General features: G+C 36.8%; 1 long non-coding RNA gene across 1 annotated transcript in view; it reads right to left on the reverse strand.

Annotated features, from left to right (window-relative positions):
- Nucleotides 1–11,639, reverse strand: part of LOC108534420 (uncharacterized) — a 226,256-nt gene extending 214,617 nt beyond the window's left edge. Inside the window, exon 1 of the long non-coding RNA XR_001886968.1 lies at nucleotides 11,501–11,639. This is a non-coding gene — a long non-coding RNA (uncharacterized LOC108534420). The remainder of the gene's footprint in view (nucleotides 1–11,500) is intronic.
- Between the last annotated feature and the right edge of the window lie 8,495 nt (nucleotides 11,640–20,134).

Genomic DNA, 20,134 nt, shown 5'->3' on the forward strand with positions numbered 1-20,134 from the left:
TCCCTGTTGGAATTTTTGGAAATAAGCACCAAGAGATCTTATATGTAAAAAGTCTTAGCCTTCTTTGAAATAATTTTGAAATAAAAAAGTCTCCTTCTTTTCCATCTGCATATCTATTTAAATGCCTGATTCATTTTGAGAGTATTGATTGAAGGTAATTTAACCTTTTATAAATTCTTAACTTTATGGATAATTTGATATCAGTAATACATAAATATTTGACAAAATTTGAAAGTAAAGCTCGTATTACCTGAAGCTTTGCCACTCACCTTTTAAATATAAAATAAACATTCAATATTTATTTTTTACTTCTGTAATTTACATGCAAATAGTTTGTGGTTTGTGTGACAGTTCAAGAGAAATCTGAGTTCAAGTAATCATTTTTGCAATTAACTATTTTAAATGATTTCCACCTAAAACTTTTAAACTTTAAAATGAAATTTATATATGCATATTTCAATTTTAAATCCTTTTTTTTTCCCACATCAAGTATATTTTTGTATATATATGGACTGATGTGCCATTTCTTTAGTAGTTAGGCCCAGGCCAGCACAAGCAAATTGAATGCACATAAATTATCTAATTTACCTCATTGATAGGAGAACATAAATTGTCAGGTAGTGGAGATCCTAAATTTCCAGTCTCCAGTACTCAATACTTCACAATCTTTCATATACCCAACGGGCAAGCTTACCTTCTCTTAGAATGTCATACCTCCCTTCTGTTTCAAGAAAACAGAGCTCCCTCCTCCCATCAGAGGCTAATTCTTTCACATACGATATGGATCTAACTCTCTCTTGTGCTTTTTCTTCAGAGTCATTCTATAGGTTATCTCTTCACTTTTCTGCGTATTTGAACTCTTACTCTCATGGAATTCTTTCTGATCAGAGGTTGTTGGTTTTGTTGTTATTCTTGTTGTTTTAGACCTCAATTAGGACCAAATTAGATTAATTATGATCCTATTTCACTAATACTCTCACCATCCGTCCATCCGTGGGCCTATTTTAGTTAATTAGCTACTTAGTATGTTATTTTAAATAATGTAGTAAGGATACCTAATACCTCCAAGCAAAACAAGCGGCAGGATCTTGAACTACATCTAAATTTTTTATCTCCCTATCTGATGTATTAGTCTGAATTTTCTATTTATCATTTTTTCCTTTTTAAAAGATATACTATTATCACTATATATAACTAAAAGTATATTTTCTTATTTTAATGTTATTTTAAAAGTATCATTTTCTATTCAGTCCTTTAAAACTGTTTTTTTGAGAAGGAGTTTCGCTCTTGTTGCCCAGGCTGGAGTGCAATGGTGTGATCTCGGTTCACTGAAACCTCCGCCTCCTGGGTTCAAGTGATTCTCCTGCCTCAGCTATCCGAGTAGCTGGGATTACAGGCACGCACCACCACACTCGGCTAATTTTGTGTTTTTAGTAGAGACAGGGTTTCTCCATGTTGGTCAGGCTGGTCTGGAACTCCTGACCTCAGGTGATCCACCCACCTCAGCCTCCCAAAGTGCTGGGATTACAGGTGTGAGCCACCGTGCCCAGTCTAAAACTTTTACCATTTAATATATTTTAACCTCACATGCTTATCACTTATTTGTGGTGAGAACACTTAAAACTTACTCTTTCAGCAATTTTCAATTAACAGTAACGTATTGTTATTAACTATAGTCACCATGTTGTACGATAAATCTCTTGACCTTTATTCCTCCTGTCTATTTTTTGTCTTTTGACCAACATCTCCCCAATTCCCCCCTCGTCAGCCCTTGGCAACCACCATTCTAAGTTGTGCTTCTCTGGGTTCAACTTTTTAAGATTTCACATATGAGAAAATGTGGTATTTGTCTTTATATGCCTGGCTTATTTCACTTAACACAACTTCCTTCAGTTTCATTCATGTTGCAAATGAGAAGATTTTATTCTTTTTAAGGTTGTGTCATATTCCATTGTGCATATAAACCATATTCTCTTTATCCACTCATCTGTTGATGGACACTTAGGGTGATTCTGTATCTTGGCTACTGTGAACAAAACGACAATGAACATGAGAGTGCAGATACCTCTTTGACATACTGATTTCATTTTTTTCAATATATATACCCAGTAGTCACGTTGCCAGATAAGATGGTAGCTCTGTTTTAATATTTTGAGGAAATACTGTACTGCTTTTCCATAATTGCTATACTAATTTACATCCCTACCTTCAATATCCCAGGGTTCACTTTTCCCCACATCCTTACCAACACTTACCTTTTGTGTGTTTTATTATAGTCATTTTAACAGGTATGAGATGATATCTTATTGTGGTTTTAATTTGCATTTCTCTGATGATTCATGGCGAGCATCTTTTCACGTCTTTGTTGGCCATCTGTATGTGCCCTTTTGCGAAATGTCTATTCAGACCCCTTGCCCATTTTGTTATCAGGTTGTTCGCTTACAATAGAGCTGTTTGAATAACACATACTTTGGATATTAACCCCTTATCAGATGTGTGGTCTGCAAATATTTTCTCCATTGTATAAGTTGTCTCTTCACTCTGTTGATTGTTTCCTTGGATGTGCAGAAGCTTTTAATTTGATATAATCCCATTTGTCTATTTTTAACATTATGTTGCCTGTGTTTTTTGGGTCATATTCAAAAAATGATTGCCCAGACCTATCTCATGAAACTTGTTCCCTGCTTTTTCTTCTAATTTTAGAGTTTCAGGACTTATATTTAAGTCTTTAATGAATTTCAAATTGATTTTTGTGTATGGTTTCAGATAGGGGTCTACTTTCTTTTCTGCATGTGAATATTCAGTTTTACCAGCACCGTTTATTAAAGAGACTATCCTTTCCCTATTGTGTGTTCTTGGCATCTTTGTTGAAAGTCAATTGACTGTAAATGCTTGGGTTTATTTCTGGGCTCTCCATCCTGTTCCATTGGCCTAGTCATCTGTTTTCTTGTTTGTTTGTTTGTTTGTTTGTTTGTTTGTTTGTTAATGCCAGTACCATGCTGTTTTGATTACTACAGCTTTGTAGTCGATTTTGAGATCAGGTAATGTGATGCTTCCAGCTTTGTTCTTTTTGCCTGAGATTGCTTTGACTATTTAGGGTCTTTTGTGGTTCTACACAACCTTTAAAATTTGTTTCTATTTTCATGAAAATGTTTTTGGAATATTGATAGAGATTGCAATTAATCTGTAGGTCCCTTGGGGTAGTGAATACATTTTAATAATATTAATTCTACTAGTCCATAAGCATGGTATATTCTTCCATTTCTTGGTGTCTTCTTTAATTTCTTTCATCAATGTGTTACAATTTTTCAGTATATATATCTTTCACCTCTTTGGTTAAATTTATTTCTACTTATTTGAAGCTATTTTAAATACCTATTGATTTATTTTTCAGATAGTTTGTGGTTAGTGCATAGAAATGCTGCAAGTTTTGTGTGCTGTTGTAACTTGCAACATTCATTTATTAGTTCTAGCAGGTTTTGGAGGAGTCTACCATTTTCTGTATACAAGATTATGTCATCTGTAAACAGAGACTTTTTTTTCCTTTCTGATTTGGATGTCTTTGTTTGTTTGTTTTGCCTAATTGTTCTGACTAGGACATCCAGTACTACATTGAATAGAAGTGGTGAGAGTGGGCATCCTTGCCTTGATCCTGATCTTAGAGGAAAAGCTTTCAACTTTTCACCATTAAGTGTGATGTTATCTGTGGGCTTGTTATATATGGCCTTTATGGTATTAAGTTACATTCATTCTGTACATAATTTGTTGATAGTTTTTATCATGAAAGGATGTTGAATTTTGTCAAATGCTTTTTCTGCATCTGCTAAGATGATCATATAATTTTGCCCTTTATTCTGTAAATGTGGCATCACATTTATTGGTTTGGGTTATGTTTAACTCTCCTTATCTCCCAGGAATAAATCTCACTTGATCTTGGTAAATGATCCTTTTAATGTGCTGGCAAATTCTATTTACTATTGTTGCTAATGATTTTTGGATCTCTGCTCATCAGGGACATTAGGTTGTAATTTTCTTTTCTTGTAGTGTCCTGTCTGGCTTTGGTATCAGGGTAATACAGGCCTTATAAAAACAGTTTGGAAGTATTTCCCCCTCTTAAATTTTCTGGAAGACTTTGAGAAGGATTAGCATTAGTTCTTTAAAAGTTTAAGCCATCTGGTCCAGGGCTTTTCCTCGATGGTGGTTTTTATTACTGATTGATCTTCTTACCCATTTTGGTCAGTTCAAATTTCTTCATGATTCAGTTTTGGTAGGTTGCATATTTTTAGAAATTTATTCATTTATTTTAAGTTAACTAATTTGATGACATATAATTGTTCATAGTAGTCTCAGGATTCTTTGTGTTCTTGTGGTATCATTTGCAATGTTTCCTCATACATTTCTCATTTTATTCGTGTCTCTTCTCTTTTTGTTTCTTAGTCCAACTAAAGTTTTATCAGTTTTGTTTAGGTCTGAAAACGTGTTTCATTTCATTGAGCTTTTCTGCTGCTTCTATTTATTTATTTATTTCTGCTCTTGCCTTTGTTGTTTCAATCTTTCTACTAACTCGGGTTTAGTTTGTTCTTTTTCTAGTTCCTTGAAGTATAGTGTTATGTTGTTTTAGAGCTTTCTTTTTGATGTAGGTGTTTACAGCTATAAGTTTCCCTTTTCAAACGGTTTTTGCTGCATCGCATAAATTGTCTTGTGTTTGCATTTCTGTTTGTCCCAAGGTATTTTTTAATTTCGCTTTTAATTTCACTTTTAATTTCTTCTGTGACCCATTTGCTGTTCAGGAGCATGTTTTTAATTCCCATGTATGTGTGAATTTTCCCAATTTCTTTGTTGTTGATTTCTAGTTTCATGTCATTGTGGTTAGAAAATATACTTGATATGATTTCAATCTTCTTAAATTTGTTAAGGCTTGTTTTGTGACCCAACATACGATCAGTCTTAGCGAATGTTTCAGGTGCACTTGAGAAGAATGTGTATACTGCTGCTGTTAGTTGGAATGTGCTGTATTTGTCTATTAGTCCATTTGGTTTAAAATGTAGTTCAAGTCCAATGTCTCCTCCACCTAAATTATAGAGCTAGTATTTTATTGTGTTTCATTGTAGCTTACACATATTGACTACCTGTATAATATTCCATTGTAAGAATTTATCACATTTTCATTCTTCCATTTTTCCATTTAGAAGAATGAAGTTATTTATAGTTTTTTGCCATTATAAAAACATTTCTATCCACATTCTTATATGTCTCCTATCAGTATAGGCAAGAATTTCTCTTGAATATGTTCCTAGATATGGAATGGTTAAACCATAGCATATGTGAATCCTGACTTTAGGCAGCAATATCAAAATGTTTTCATAGTGGCTGCATCTATCCACTTTCCCAACAGCAGATCCTGTGGATCCACATCTTTTCCTGTGCTTGGTATGGACATAATTTCTCATTTTTTCCAATAGGATGGCCATAAAATCATATTTAATTGCAGTCTTGAATTGCATTCCTCTCATGACCAATAATAGTAACTTTTCTCCACATATTTCTTAACATATATTTTTGTGAAATGTCTGCTTATATCTTCTGCTAATGTTGCTGTTGTATTATTTGTGCTTATATTTTGTCAATACTAATTTAATTGTGTGTGTGTTGTGAATTTTGTTTTGAGTTTGCAACTTAGAGTTGAAATTCACTTAATTTCAAAATTAACTTTGGATATACAAAAGGGATTAATTTTAATATTTTAAGTTTAGTAATCTTCTATTTTATAGAAAATTCATTTTATGCCTTAAGACACTGCTCATATACTGAAGTCTAAAAGTACTCACTTTTTTTCAGTGCTTGAATGTTATATTTTTTACATTTATTTCTAAATCTATACAGAGGAGACTGACTGCTCTAAATGGTGTGAGGTAGAAATCCAGTTTCAACTTTTTTCATGTAAATTATTTCTTCCTACTCAATACAACTCAATACATACATGCATTGGTCATTTTCTGGAATTCATTATGGTGCTAAGTTTGCTTACTGTGAGCCAAAACCACACTGTCATATTTGCCAACACTTCATAAAAGTCATGGTAACTGTTCTAATTCTTCCACACACACTCTCTCCCTATCTTACTTCTAGGCCATTCTACAATTACCTTCTTAAATTCCCTGACAAATCCTGTTTCAAATTGCACTGAGTCCATAGATCAATCTAAAAAGAAACAGCATCTCTATAATTTAAAGTCTTTCTGTATATACATACATGGTTTACCTCTCAATTTATTTAGTCTTTTTCTCAATAATCCTTTTGTATCTCTCAATAATGCTTTTGTAATTTCTACAGGAAAGGTCTTCAACATATTTTGTTAAATTAATTCCTGGGTATTTCATATGAAGTCGTAGTCTCATAATAGTGCCTCCTTTTTAATTATACTTTCTAGTAGTTTATTGCTGATATATACATATATATAAATTTATTAGTGTTTCTATATTAATCATATAACCTACCAATATTGCAAACTCTCATTCTTTCAAATAACATATGTGTGTATTCTTTATGATTTTCCACATAAAAATACAGACACAACTAACTTTGAGGCTTTCTTCTTTACTTTATAAAGTATTTAGAGCTATAACTTTCTATCTTCATACTACTTTATAGCCCTTCCCAATTTTGACGCATTTTTTTTTTTTTTTTTTTTTTTTTTGAAACGGAGTCTCACTCTGTCGCCCAGACTGGAGTGCAGTGATGTGATCTCAGCTCACTGCAAGCTCCGCATCCCAGGTTCACGCCATTCCCCTGCCTCAGCCTCTCGAGCAGCTGGGACTACAGGCACCCACCACTATGTCCAGCTAAGTTTTTGTATTTTTAGTAGAGACAGGGTTTCACCCTGTTAGCCAGGAAGATCTAGATCTCTTGACCTCGTGATCCGCCCACCTCGGCCTCCCAAAGTGCTGGGATTACAGGCATGAGCCACCATGCCCGGCTGATGCATACAGTTTTAACTATCATTCAGTTTTAAATATTTTTTTTCATTTTCATAATGATTTCTTCTTAAATTCATGCCTTAGTAAGACAGCTTTTTCTAACTATTCGGTGATTTTTAAGTTTAATTTTCATTTTTTCTCAATTATTTTGTGATCAAAGGTGATGATCTGTATGAAATTTATTTTCTGAAATATAAATTGCTTTTATGTCTTAATATCTAATCAGTGTCATAAATATTCCATGTGTGCTTAAAATAAAATGTGTATTCTTTCATTGCTGAACGCATAAATCTCTTTTATGCCCTTTCAATTCTAGTTTAAAAACACAAAGTCCATATGCTCTAATATTTCTGCTTCTGTTCAAATTTGTAATCCAGCAGTATTTTTAACTGACTGTGCTCCTCCAACGTCTTGTTATTTGACCCATCAGCACATTTTATCCCAGGAGGTGTCTGTGTTTCTGTGGAATGGGGAAAGATTTACTCTGGATTTTATTGCCTGAATAGCTGCAGGAAAGAAACCAGCAACTTAAGATTACCTTAACAAACATATTAAGAGACATAAGAAAATTGGAAACAAGAAATTATGGCAGCTACTCTTTCAAGCATATGCATGGGACAGATGAGCCCAAAGGTACCCTTAGGTACCCGTGTATACCGCTAAGTACACATGACCTACCAGAGAAATATTTATGTTCTGTAAAAACTCTTAGGTCCAGTTCCATCCTTTGTTCCCACAGGAAGAAGCAGCCACAGGAGGATTACTCCTTAGACTTGTGCTTCACAAGAGGCAAGTAAATCCCTATGGCACCATGAGAAAATGCGGATTTTACTCCAGGAGGCCCTGGTGAAGCCTGAGATTCTGCATTTCCACAACCTCCTAGATGGTGCTTATATGTTGCTGGTACTAGACCACACTTCAGGTAGCCCAGGCTAGATTAAAATCCTCCAGTTTGGAGAAGGAGAGTCAGAAAGCAACTGTATATAGTTATTGACTACTGGTTTTCTGGTTTTTCTCATTTTCTCACAGTAAGAAAATGAGGGCTTCTGCACCATGCTAAATTTATTCCTGAGAACACCTGGACTAGAGTTGTTTAGAGCAAATGTAGAGGCCAGCCTTATTTGTTCCAAGGCAGGGTCAAAGGAGAAACAAATGCTTTCAAAAATTCTTTTATTTTATGCAACACAGAAGTGCAGGGTTGACTCCTGCCCTAAGACAAAGCCAATACTCTATAAATATGTACATAAAATCTTTCTCTTTCTTTCTCTCTCTCTCTTTAAATACACACACATACAACACACACACACACATAGACACCATCACCACCACCACTACCACCACCATATATTTCTGACATTTTCTCTGTTTCTCCTTTCTACTTCCTCAGGGCAAATCTTGTGGGAAGGAGAGAGAATGCATACTAGCTCATTACCTTGGTCAGGACCCACTAGCTTTAAACAGTGTAAACAGACAAATAAATAAAAATAATGTCTTAGATTTCAACATCTATGACTCATTTCCTCAACCCTTTTACAGTCAACCTCCACGTGAGTTGTCTATATTACTTGCCTCCCAGTTGTTGCCTGTGAATCACTTCTTAATTCATTGAAGCAGGTTTTTAAATCCACCAACCCACTAAAAGAGTGCTAGCAAAGATCGCCAACAACTACATGTCACAAAGAACACCACACAATATTTTATTATAATGATTAAATGTGAAAGCTCTGTATTTAGATTACTGGGTGTGGAGCATTGGTGAGGATTAAAAGAATTGATACAAATAAAAACTCTCTAAACAGTGTCTGATACATCATAAATACTTTAAAATATCGACCAATATGATCTGACTTCACTTTTTGTCATCATTCAACCCTGTTGTTTTGTCTTCATTCAATGACTGAAATATTCCCCTTTTGGTTTCTGATAACACGTTCTTCTGGTTTTCTTCTGACCTTTCTGGTTATTTCTTCTCTTTCTATTTTTAAGGTTCATGCTTCTCTAACTGGCCTTTGGATGCTAAAGATCTATAAGTCTAGTTTCTATAATCTCTTTTTATTTCACTCCGAATGGGCTTCTGTAAATGATCTCATCTGCACCTGTAGCTTCAATTACCACATCTACATAAATGACTCACATTTATTTTTATTCCAAGCCCAGACCTCTCTTTGGACCATCAGACACATTAATGAACTGCATATCTGATATGCCTTGTGTGAAGTGACGTCAGCATGTCGAATTCAGCATGTCCAAAATCAAACCCATCATCACCCCTCACTCTAAATCTGGAGTTCTTCTGAAGTTCCCTGTGTCCATGAGAAATGATTCTTGTGCAAGCCAGAAACTCACATCAACATAAACCACCAAGTGCTATTGCTCTTACCCTGACTTACCTCGAGCATCCACCCCGTTATCTCCATTTCCACATCACCTACTGTAAATGTCTGTCTTCTGTGGCTTCAACTCTAGAAACAGCTTCTTTACTATCTACACACAACCAGTTTGGATGCCTAACAAACTTTACACCACAATATAATCAGAATCATCTTTTCAAAACATTAATCTGATGATACATCTCTCTTCAAATCCGTCAAAGGCTTTGTGGTACAATTTGGTAGGCAAAAAAAAATGTCTTAACTTTGCCTGTGAACTTCCACATGATCTAGCCCCTACTTTCCTCATTAGCATGAGCTGAAAACATGCAAGTTTGTTCTCTCTGATTCGGTCACATTATTTACTTCATCACTTCTTTTCATTTTTGCCATTTCTCCCTCACAGGGTCATTGCATATGCTATCCTCCATGTCTGCAATATTTACTATGAATTAATACCGCTCATACTTCTGATCTGAATTCAAACTCTTTCTCAGTTAAAGCCTTCCTTAACCTTCAAACCAGTTCAAATCATCCAATATGGGCTCAAATTGCTCTATGTAACCCTCAGTGTAGCATGTTGTGACCACATGTCTCAATTGCAATTTTATCTTTGCTTACATGATTATGGGATTTGCATGATATCTTTTCTCAGAGGAAAGTTCTGTTTAGGCAGAAACCATCACTTTTAACAAGGGACATGGCAGTTAGTATGTTTTCAGTAAATACGTGTTGAATAAAATGTTATAAAATAAAATACAATGAATATGTGTGCATTCCAAATAGCAGGACTGCATTAACTGCAAGAAGGATTACCAAGTTATAACTGAAACTTAACAGGACTGGTTTTAGGGCTGATTCTGGTCCAGCCTTTCCATGGGCTCTCTCTACTTTCTACTACCATGTGGTTTTAATTCTAGATAGATAGATAGATAGATCTCTAGCTCTAGTCTTTTTTTTTTTCCTTTTCCTCCTACACTATCATGCTTTATGCCTTCTCTTCCTTTTCTACAAGAGATTGGTTTGACATTGGAAAGTAATCAGTGTACTATCACACTGTAAAATAAAAAGGACAAAAATCATATAATGCTTTTAATAGCTGCAAAAATTATTGATAACATTTAGTGCATATTTATAATAAAATTTCTTAAGAATTTAGAAATAAAGGGATCTCCTTTATTGTGATAAAGATGAACCACCACAAACTCTATAACAAACATTATGTCAATAATGAAACCAATAACTTTTCCTCATTACATTGGAAATGAGAGAAGCATGCCTACTGTCACCAATTATATTCAGCTTTGTATAGGAAGTCCTAGCCACTGAGATATAATAAAAAGATAAAATCATCAAAACAAATATATACCTTCTTATTTGTGGATTATTAAGAAAATCCAAAACACAGTCATGTACCACACAACGATGTTTCAGTCAACAATAGACAACATACACAACAGTGGTCCCATAAGATTATAATAGAGCTGGAAAATTCCTATTACCTGTTGATGTAATAGCTATCATAACTTAGTTATGCAACTCATCACCTAGTCTATGTTTAGATATTTACATACACAAATACAGCCATCCATTGCTTAAAACAGGAATCCTTTCTGAGAAACATGTCGTTGGGTGATTTTGTTGTTATGCAAACATCACAGAGTGTACACAAACCTAGATGGTATGGCCTAATATACACCGAAGCTGTATGGCATAGCCTATTGCTCCTGGGCTACAAACCTGTATGGCATGTCACGTACTGAATACTGTAGGCAATTGTAACACAATGGTAAGTAAGTATTTGTGTATCTAAACCCAGAAAAGGTATAGTAAAATGTCTTTTATACTGTATGTATAATCTTAAGAGACCACTGTTACATATGCAATCCATCACTGACTGAGATGCAGCACATGACTATACTTGACATTCTCAGTTCCTCAACTTATCTGCCTGATACAACCACTTCGTGGTGACCACCTTTCTGTGGGAGAGCTAGATACAACCTACTTGACTTGACCCGCTGACTCCCCTACCTGACATGGACTGGGGAGTTTTGCCACAGTAACCACCCTCAGACACACTGTGACTCCATGGAGCTCGTGCCGGCTTGATGGAAACTCACCAGTTAGAACTCCCCATGCATGGGTAGTTACCTGCTTGGATAATGCCCTGGATCCCAATAAAGTTTTAGTCCCTTGATCTGTCTCTTGCTCCCCACTCAATGGCTGAGTGCGTGTGTCTCAGACAGCGCCCCTCTTCCTGCTGCTTTGCAAGATGTGCTGCCCTCTGCTGGCTGGGATCTGTAAGGAAGACCATGCTTCTGTTACTTCATGTGTTTTGCTCAGTTGCCTGCTCTGTGTCTTACCTAACACACACACCCAGACATAGCTTCTCTGGGTCAGGACTCTTGCAGAGAGTGGCTAGGACAAGAGCCACCAGAGGGTCTGCCAGTTTAAACAAGCTTCCTATGAAAGAGATGCCTGCTCATTGGTCAGACACTTGGGCCTTAGGCCATCCACCAGAATAAAGAAGTATCCTACAAAGGCACACTCCTTCATGGCTAAATCCTAAATGCTGTGCTTAGGGCTGGAGTTTACTGCCACTCTCCAGAGAGAACTCAAGATCAGATTAGAGGAAAATATAACAGAAATGGTTTTGTCTGATAATAATATAGCTAACCAATTTTCATTGGTGTATCCATGTTTCATTTTCCTTTCATTCATTTTTAGCCTACCTTTGTCTTTGTATTTAAATTGAGTTTCTTGGAGGTAACATATATTTGTAACTTCTTGTTTATCTAATCTTACAATTTCTACTTTTAAATAGAGCATTTAAGCCATTTAAATTTAATTTATCGTACTGCCATTTGCTTTCTATTGGCCCAATTTTTATTTTTTCACTATTCCTGCCTTCCTTTGGATTAACTGGGTAATTTTTGTGATTTCATTTTACCTCCACTATGGGCTTACTAGTTAGATCTTCTTGTTTGATTTTTTATAGCTGCACTGGGGTTTACAACATACATCTTTAACCTATCAAAATCCACCTTCAAATAATATTAAGTCATTTCACTACAGGTTAGGAGCATTATGACGTTATGCTTCCATGCACCCTATCCTATCTTTTGTATTATAATGTTGCATGTTTTATTTTTATATTTGCTATAGCTCACAATGCATTATTGTTAATATTTTTTCCTTCAATACTGTAAAAGCATCACCCAATTTTCTGTTGGCTTGCTTAGTTCCTGGTAAGTCTGCTCTCATTCATAACTCTGCTCCCTTTCTGTAATATGCCCTTTTTCTTGAGCTCCATGTAAGACTTTTCTCTTTATTGCTAGTTTTTAGAAATTTGATTGTGATTCTCCTGAATTTGTTGTTATTTTCTGTATGGGGTTTCTGAGCTTCTTGAATCTGTGATTTTACAGTTTTTGTTAACACTGGTAAATTTGGGACCATTATTTTTAAAACTATATTTTCTTAACCTCTTGTGCTGGTACTCTAGCTTCATAAATGATTGCCTGTTTTATATGCCACAGCTCATTGAGAATTGGTTTACGTTTTTTTTTTTTTTTTTTTTTTGAGACAGAGTCTCACTCTGTGGCCCAGGCTGGAGTGCAGTGGCGTGACTTCACTTCAATCTCTGCCTCCCAGGTTCAAGTGATTCTTTTGCCTCAGCTTCCTGAGTAGCTGGGATTACAGGTGCCTGCAACCACACCCAGCTAATTTTTGCATTTTTAGTAGAGACAGGTTTTGCTATGTTGGCCAGGCCCGTCCTGAACTCCTGACCTCAGGTGATCCACCCACCTCGCTTCTCAAAGTGCTGGGATTACAGGAGTGAGCCACTGTGCCCAGCTGCCAAAAGGTATTTTTAAATGGAAAATTAATTAATAACAAAAAGAAAGAAACAAAGAAAACCATAGAAAATAATACAAATAGTTTACAAAGGATTTTCAAATTAAATATTTGAAAATCTATACACAGTTGACCCTTGAACAACACAGGTTTGAAAGTGCAGGTCCACTTACATGCAGATTTTCTTCTGCCTCTGCCACCCCTAAGACAGCAAGATCAACCCCTCCTCTTCCTCCTCCTTCTCAGCCTTCTCAACGTCAAGACAAAGGCGATGAAGACCTTTATGATGCTAAACTTCTACTTAATGAATAGTAAGTGTATTTTCCCTTCCTTGGGATTTTCTTGGTAACATTTTCTTTTCTCTCGCTTACTTTGTTGTAAAAAATATAGTATACAATGCGTAACACATAAAAAATATGTGTTAATTGACTGTTTATGTTATTGGCAAGGCATCTGGTCAATAGCAGGCTATTAATAAAGCTTTAGGGGTATCAAAAGTTATATTTGAATTTCTTACTGTGTGGGAGGTATATTCCATTCTAGCCCCAAAAAAAGAGACTCAAAGGCTATAACCGGGCTATCTGCTTTTCCACCCTGTCCTGGCTGAAACTCATCCCCTTCTCGCCACTGAGAAACGGCCTTTGAGCATCCTAATAATGCTTTGGCACTTTACTTACTTAATGTCTTCATACCTAATTCTACTTCTTAAACTTTTCATATGCAGAAGCTGAATGGGATTATGGTGTCTGCCACAAAGAAATATAAAAGCTTACAGCCCATATCCCATTTTCATGTGGTAGGGCACAGTCTAGTCTCAAATTTACACTGAGATTGCACCTTAATGACAACTTTTGTGCAAATATTATATTCATATACTAATCAGAGTTTTATTATCTCACAATACCTCCTTCCACATTGCCCACTGGAAATGTGATCTTATAATAACAGGCAAGATCATTGACCACATTAATATGCCATATTCATTTCTTCTTTTTCTAAATGTGTGCAATGGTACTGAATAAGAAAATAATACTGTTTTTATACCTAGAAATTGAAGCATAATTTGCAAAGAAAGCATGACCCTTAGAGAAACATAGGATTTGCCTGCCGTGGAGTTATTGGGTTTGTTGGTTTGTTTTTGTTTTTGCCTTTAAGAGTGGCGTATCATTGTCTATTGCTATTGTATCAAATTACTGCAAATATAGAAGCTTAAAACCACATGAATGTATAATCTCAGAACTTTGCAGGTCAGAGGTCTGCATTGACTTGAATGATTTCGTTACTCTGGATGTCAGCCAGCCTGAGCTCTTATCTGGAGGCTCCTGGGGAGAAACCACTTCCAAGCTGCTCATTCAGGTTGTTGGCAGAATTCAGTTCTTTGCAGTTACAAGGTTGAGTTGAGGTTCCATTTTTTTTTTTTTGCCTGCAGCTGTCACCTGGGAGCCTCTCCCAGCTCCTCCACGCAGCCTGCATTCTTTGTCCTACTGACCTGTCCATCTTCAGACCAGCAATGGCACAGGGCTAAGTTCTTTTCATGATTTGGATTTCTCTGACTTCCTCTTTTGCTGTATCTCTTCTACTCCAGAGAACCAGAGGAAGTTCTCTGTTTCTGACGACTCCACTGATTAAATATGACCTACCTGGAGAATCCAGGATTTTCTCCCTGTTTTAAGGTCTGGGACCTTATTTATATTTGCTAAGTCCTTTTTGCCCTGTTAAGGTAACGTATTTGAAGTTTCCAGGGATTAGGGCATTAACTTCTCTTGTTTTGGGGGGAGTGGGGAAGGGTGTATTTTGCTCACCATAAGTGGACACATATTATTAGTCTTATTCTAAGCATGTAAATGTTTGATATAGAATAGGAAACTTAGTGAGGCCACAGGAGAAACTGAGAATGAGGCTTGGAAGGAAGACAATGATTACACTTGGAGGTCCCAGTGATACAATGATAGAGGCAGGCGGCAGGGAAATTCTAGGTAGAAAAGGGCGTGTCCCTGACAAAATCCCACCTTCAAGCGTGATACCACGGCCCAAAGTGAGAACTTACATCCCTGTTTTCCCACTTGAATGTTGCCTTTTCCAAAACCATCCATGGCCTGCCCCACCCCTCATCCTGTGCCCATAACAACCCCAGAACTCAGTTGGCAGAGAAGAGAAGTCACTGGACATCAGACACTACGGTTGGATGTCAAAGAGAAGTAGCTTGACTTGAGAGGGACAGTTTGATGGCATAGCTTCAGAGACGACTCTGGCTGGGGACAGCCGGACTTCAGGGGAAGATTACCTTCCCACTCCGTCCCCTTTTCAGCTCCTCTTCCTGCTGATAGCCACTTTCATCAGCAATAAAATCCCTCACATTTACTGTCTTCAATTTGTTTGTGCAACCTCATTCCTTCTGGATGTTGGACAAGTACTTGGGCCACAAATGTGGGTACAAAAGGCTCTCACACTGACCCTTTGCTCTTGCTGGTAGAAGGCAGCTGCCTCACATGAAAAGGCAGAGGGTCCACTGAGCTGTTAACACTTAAGTTGTCCATGGCTGGCCAAGCTAAAAGAGCACTGGAACACTTCCTCTGGGATCTCAGGAGTCGCGGGTACCTCCCAGATGCTGCGGCAGGGCTGGTACAGAGTTGGCTCAAGCCGGCATCCAAAAGCACTTGTCCCAGGTCCTGCACCTGCTCACCTGTGTGTTCCCTCCCATGAGAGGTGGAACACAACAGGTTCGAGTGGGTGGAGTCTGACCCTGCTGGTGCCAGAACGGCCAGCTGACTCCAGCACTCATGTACTCCAGTTCCTGCCTGCGAAGGGGTCAGAAAACTATCCTGCTTCACTAGAGCATCTTGAATCTGTAGTTTTTCAGTTTTTATTAATCTTGTAAATTTGGGAGCATTATTTTTAAAACTATATTTTCTCTGCCTCTCATGCTGGTGTTCTAATTTTATAAATGATTACCTGCTTGATCTCCCACAGCTCACTGAAGATTGGTTCACTCTCTGTTTACTTTTTCATCTTTCTAGCTTCATTTTCGATAGTTTATCTTGCTATGGCTTTATGTTCACTGATCCACAGTGCCTAATGTGTTGTTAACCCTTCAATGTGTTTCTTATTTCAGATAATGTATTTCTGACATTATCTGAAGAGGGGGTCATTGCACACCAGTGTCACAAAGGAAGCACCAGGTTTTGATGAGGTAGCAGAAGACAAGACAGGAAACAGTCAGTACCAGAGCCTTTACTGAGGTTTTGGTGGGAAAGGCAGGGCAGGGAAGAGTTTTGGGTTGGTTAGTCTGAATTAATTCCAGCAGGATTGGGGCTGTAGGAGTGGTCTCTAGTGGCCTGTACCTGGGCTGGGATGATTTAGGATGGGGGAAATATTGGCTTGATGTATGAGGGTTAGATAAGGGGATTGTTGGGACTATCGACTCAGGATTGAGTGTTTTACATATAATGGATTTGCTCTTAGGCAATTTGTTCTTATCTTTAGGAATTAGCTAGCCCTGGGAAGGGCAGTCTTCCCTTGTGTCTGTAAGGCCCTCAAATGCTAGATCATCAAGGATACAAAAAAGTAAGAAAATACAGTTAATATAATTGGTCCTGTGATAAACAGAGGACAAATTGACAAATACAGAATTGAAGAAAACCCATAGCAGTCTGTTAAGAATGAACCTTCTCCCATTCTGTGGGTAAAAGCTATTGTTCCTCACCATCCTTCCAAAGGAGTAGGATCTTAACTCAATGTCAGAAAGAACACTTGCTAGACATTAAGCAGTCTTTGTTTATACGTGCCCAAACAGGTAGATTTGGGGCCTTCTATTATATTGTACCTGAATTATCAAACCTCGAATATTGTGGGCTTGACAGAATTTGCAACTTAGAACTATTTATTTTGTACCTACTAAGTGATATGAACTATGCTAGTTCCTTTCATGGGTTTGATCTATTTTTACATATCCCATCTAGTCTCATTATTTTGCTGGTATGTATGGTGGTCTTGCCTGCTGGTTCCCAGACCACAACCTGATAGCAAAACAACAGATTATTTTCAACTTATCCTGAGTTACACAACAATGACCATATGACATCATATTATTACAATTGGTTATTGGGAAATACAACATCCGAAAGAACATTCGGTCCATTTTAAGCAGTTTTTGTCTACTACATGTTCTCAAGTAGGTGTGGGGTTTACCGCTGTATTATAGCCAAATTGTTCAAATTAATGCAAGTAAAAAAGGAGGAGAGGATATATCAGCTTTGGCTATTGATGATCTCTTTCATTTTACACAAAACACAAAGATATTGATTAATGGTGGATAAATATAAATAAACAAAAAGAAAGAAAGAAGATGTTTCCTATAGTTGATTATTAGGTATGAGCTACTCTAAATAATCAAAAGTTTTTGTCTTTTACATCTGACACTGCCTTCTTTTGTCACTATACACAATTTTTCATGGATTTGAAGAATTTTATCCTAAGCTTATTTAAAGACCAAACATTCAGTGCAGCATCTTCATCTAGATGCCTATGTGTAAAGATATATTTATAAAAGAAACTCTAGGTGTCTAAGCAAACACCATTCATTTTTTAAAAGAGCTGATTGTAATTTGAGGAATCAGGGTGATAACCAAAAGCAATACCATTTCTGGCTTCTGAAACTATAAAATTAGCTAAGTAATGACATTATTTTCAGCTGATTAATTTTTTTTTTTCTAGCTAGGACATCTGCTGTCATTTGAAAACTGTCCAGCATGAATATCTGAAGCAGATGGGAACAGCATGGAAGATGTCAGATTTGCTTGTGGTGTAAGTAATATTTGCTTTTTTTCTGGATAAGGTTTTCTGCAGAAAAGGGGTTGCTATTTACTTTCCATTTTAGTCTTAGGCAGTGGTCAGTAATGACAGGTAAGAGTAAACGTGGCATCTGGGAAGAGATGCCGACTTCCTAGAAGTAAGGTCCCCTAGGCTGCTGCTTAATGCTGCTTTTATGCTCACATGTTGTGTGATTAAACACTTGGTGAGGCCCTGGGGCTGCCAGCTGGACATGATTTGACACCCTTATTAATCTTGAGAAATGTTCTCACTTTCATCCAATTAGAAAAGTTTTGGAAAAGCCCCCGTGCCATGCGGCTGTGTGGCTTCCAGTAGATAATGCCAGTTGGCAGTTATCTTTTCATTAACTGGCCTGAGTGTTTCAGGATAGCTCCTGTTTTCATTAGCTGTTTTGAATATTTCGGGATAGCTCCTGTTTGTTGTAATTTTATGGGTAGAAGCTGTCAACGGAAAGTGGATGTTGCCTATCGCAGGCACCTGAGAAATGCTGGAAACCTTGGAGGATCTCCAGAATCCCTAGAGCCAAAATATGGCATTTCTCCTTTTGATTGGTTTCTCTTTGAGGCCTGGCCATGAGCCTCCATTACTGGCATCTTGCTTACGTGCTCTATGGCAAGGGAACAGAAGAGCATGGAGTTCTGAAGCTGAAAAATTCAGTCTTTCGAGAAGAAAATTTCAGTGGAGTGCTTATGGGGATCTGGACCTTTTTCTAGGTCCTGATGCATTAATGACTAAAAGAGTGTCTGTCTTTTAAGTCACAGTCCAGTGAAGCATCAGATATGTGAACAGATTATTAAATGCAGCAAGTTTCATAAGAATTTGTACAAATTATTATGACAGAAAATAGGGGAAATTTGGAAAAAGAAGTTTTAGTTGACTATTTAAAGATCAAAATAATTCATTAGGGCACAAAAATGAAGTAATATTATTTCAGTAAGGAACAAACATAGGGAGGGACAATAATGCATTTGTGGTCATCAGGCATACATCAAATGAATGACCAGACAAGGAAGGGATGTTCTATGTAAGCGGTTACCACACTTTGCGGCCTCAGAACATTGTTACACTATTATTGGGGACACCAAAGAGCTTCTGTTTATGTGGGTTATACCTATGCTATTTACTGTATTTTAAATTTAAGTAAATTTAAACAGACATTTTTTAAACACACATAACATGTTAACATATGAAAATAACTGTATTTCCAAAATGAGAGAAAAATAGCACAGTCACATTGCTTTATATTTTTGAAAATGTCTTTAATTTCTTGCTTAAGAATCCAATTAGATTCATATAGCTGCTTCTGCATTCAAATAGTTGCAATATGTTGTTTTGGTTCAACCATGTAAAAAATAATCTGGTCTCACACATACAGTTAGCTGCAAAACTGATGAGATTTTCAATTGCCTTTATAGATAACTGTGGTTATTCTTCTTCCATATGACCTAAAACTTGTACAAGTGGTAGTTTCTTAATATTTTTGCAATTAAAAATGTGGATATGCAAAGGCATTTTACACTCAGTTACATTAAAATCCATTGGTCTGTTCTGCACTGTGAATGGACATTTTACCACGAATGACTTTGTAACATCACACATTGGTCACTGGAAAAATATTGTTTCACTCAGTTAAGCAGATCTTCCACATGTTGTCATATGAATTGCACAATACCAGAAAGTCACATTTGTTACAGTCACCACTCATTTCATCAGAAAAAGTCTTTTAGTGCGGAGAAACTGTCAAGTGCACAGTGGTTGATAGGAGTTCTCCAATACTCTAGTTTTCGTTTGAAAGCTTTACTGTTATCAGTTGTTTCCCTTACAGTGACAAACCACATTCGAATCCCTATAGCTTGTCTGTCAGTCATTTTTTTGAATAAAAATGGTGTTCCATGATAAGTAGCGGCAAGCACAGCTTGCAACTCAATCTTACAAGTACTTTTTCTCAGGAACATCATTGTCCTCGGTATGTAGCGGAAGTATTTAATGTGTGCGTCCCATTTCACCACACAGAATATTTCTAAAGCATGTACTCAAGATTACATAAAATTAGTAATTTTATACTACTTTTTTCTGGACATTCTTACATGAAACCGGCTGGGG

The sequence above is a fragment of the Rhinopithecus bieti genome, unplaced genomic scaffold, assembly GCF_001698545.2.
Source record: "Rhinopithecus bieti isolate Rb0 unplaced genomic scaffold, ASM169854v2 scaffold_11565, whole genome shotgun sequence".
Lineage (NCBI taxonomy): Eukaryota > Metazoa > Chordata > Mammalia > Primates > Cercopithecidae > Rhinopithecus > Rhinopithecus bieti.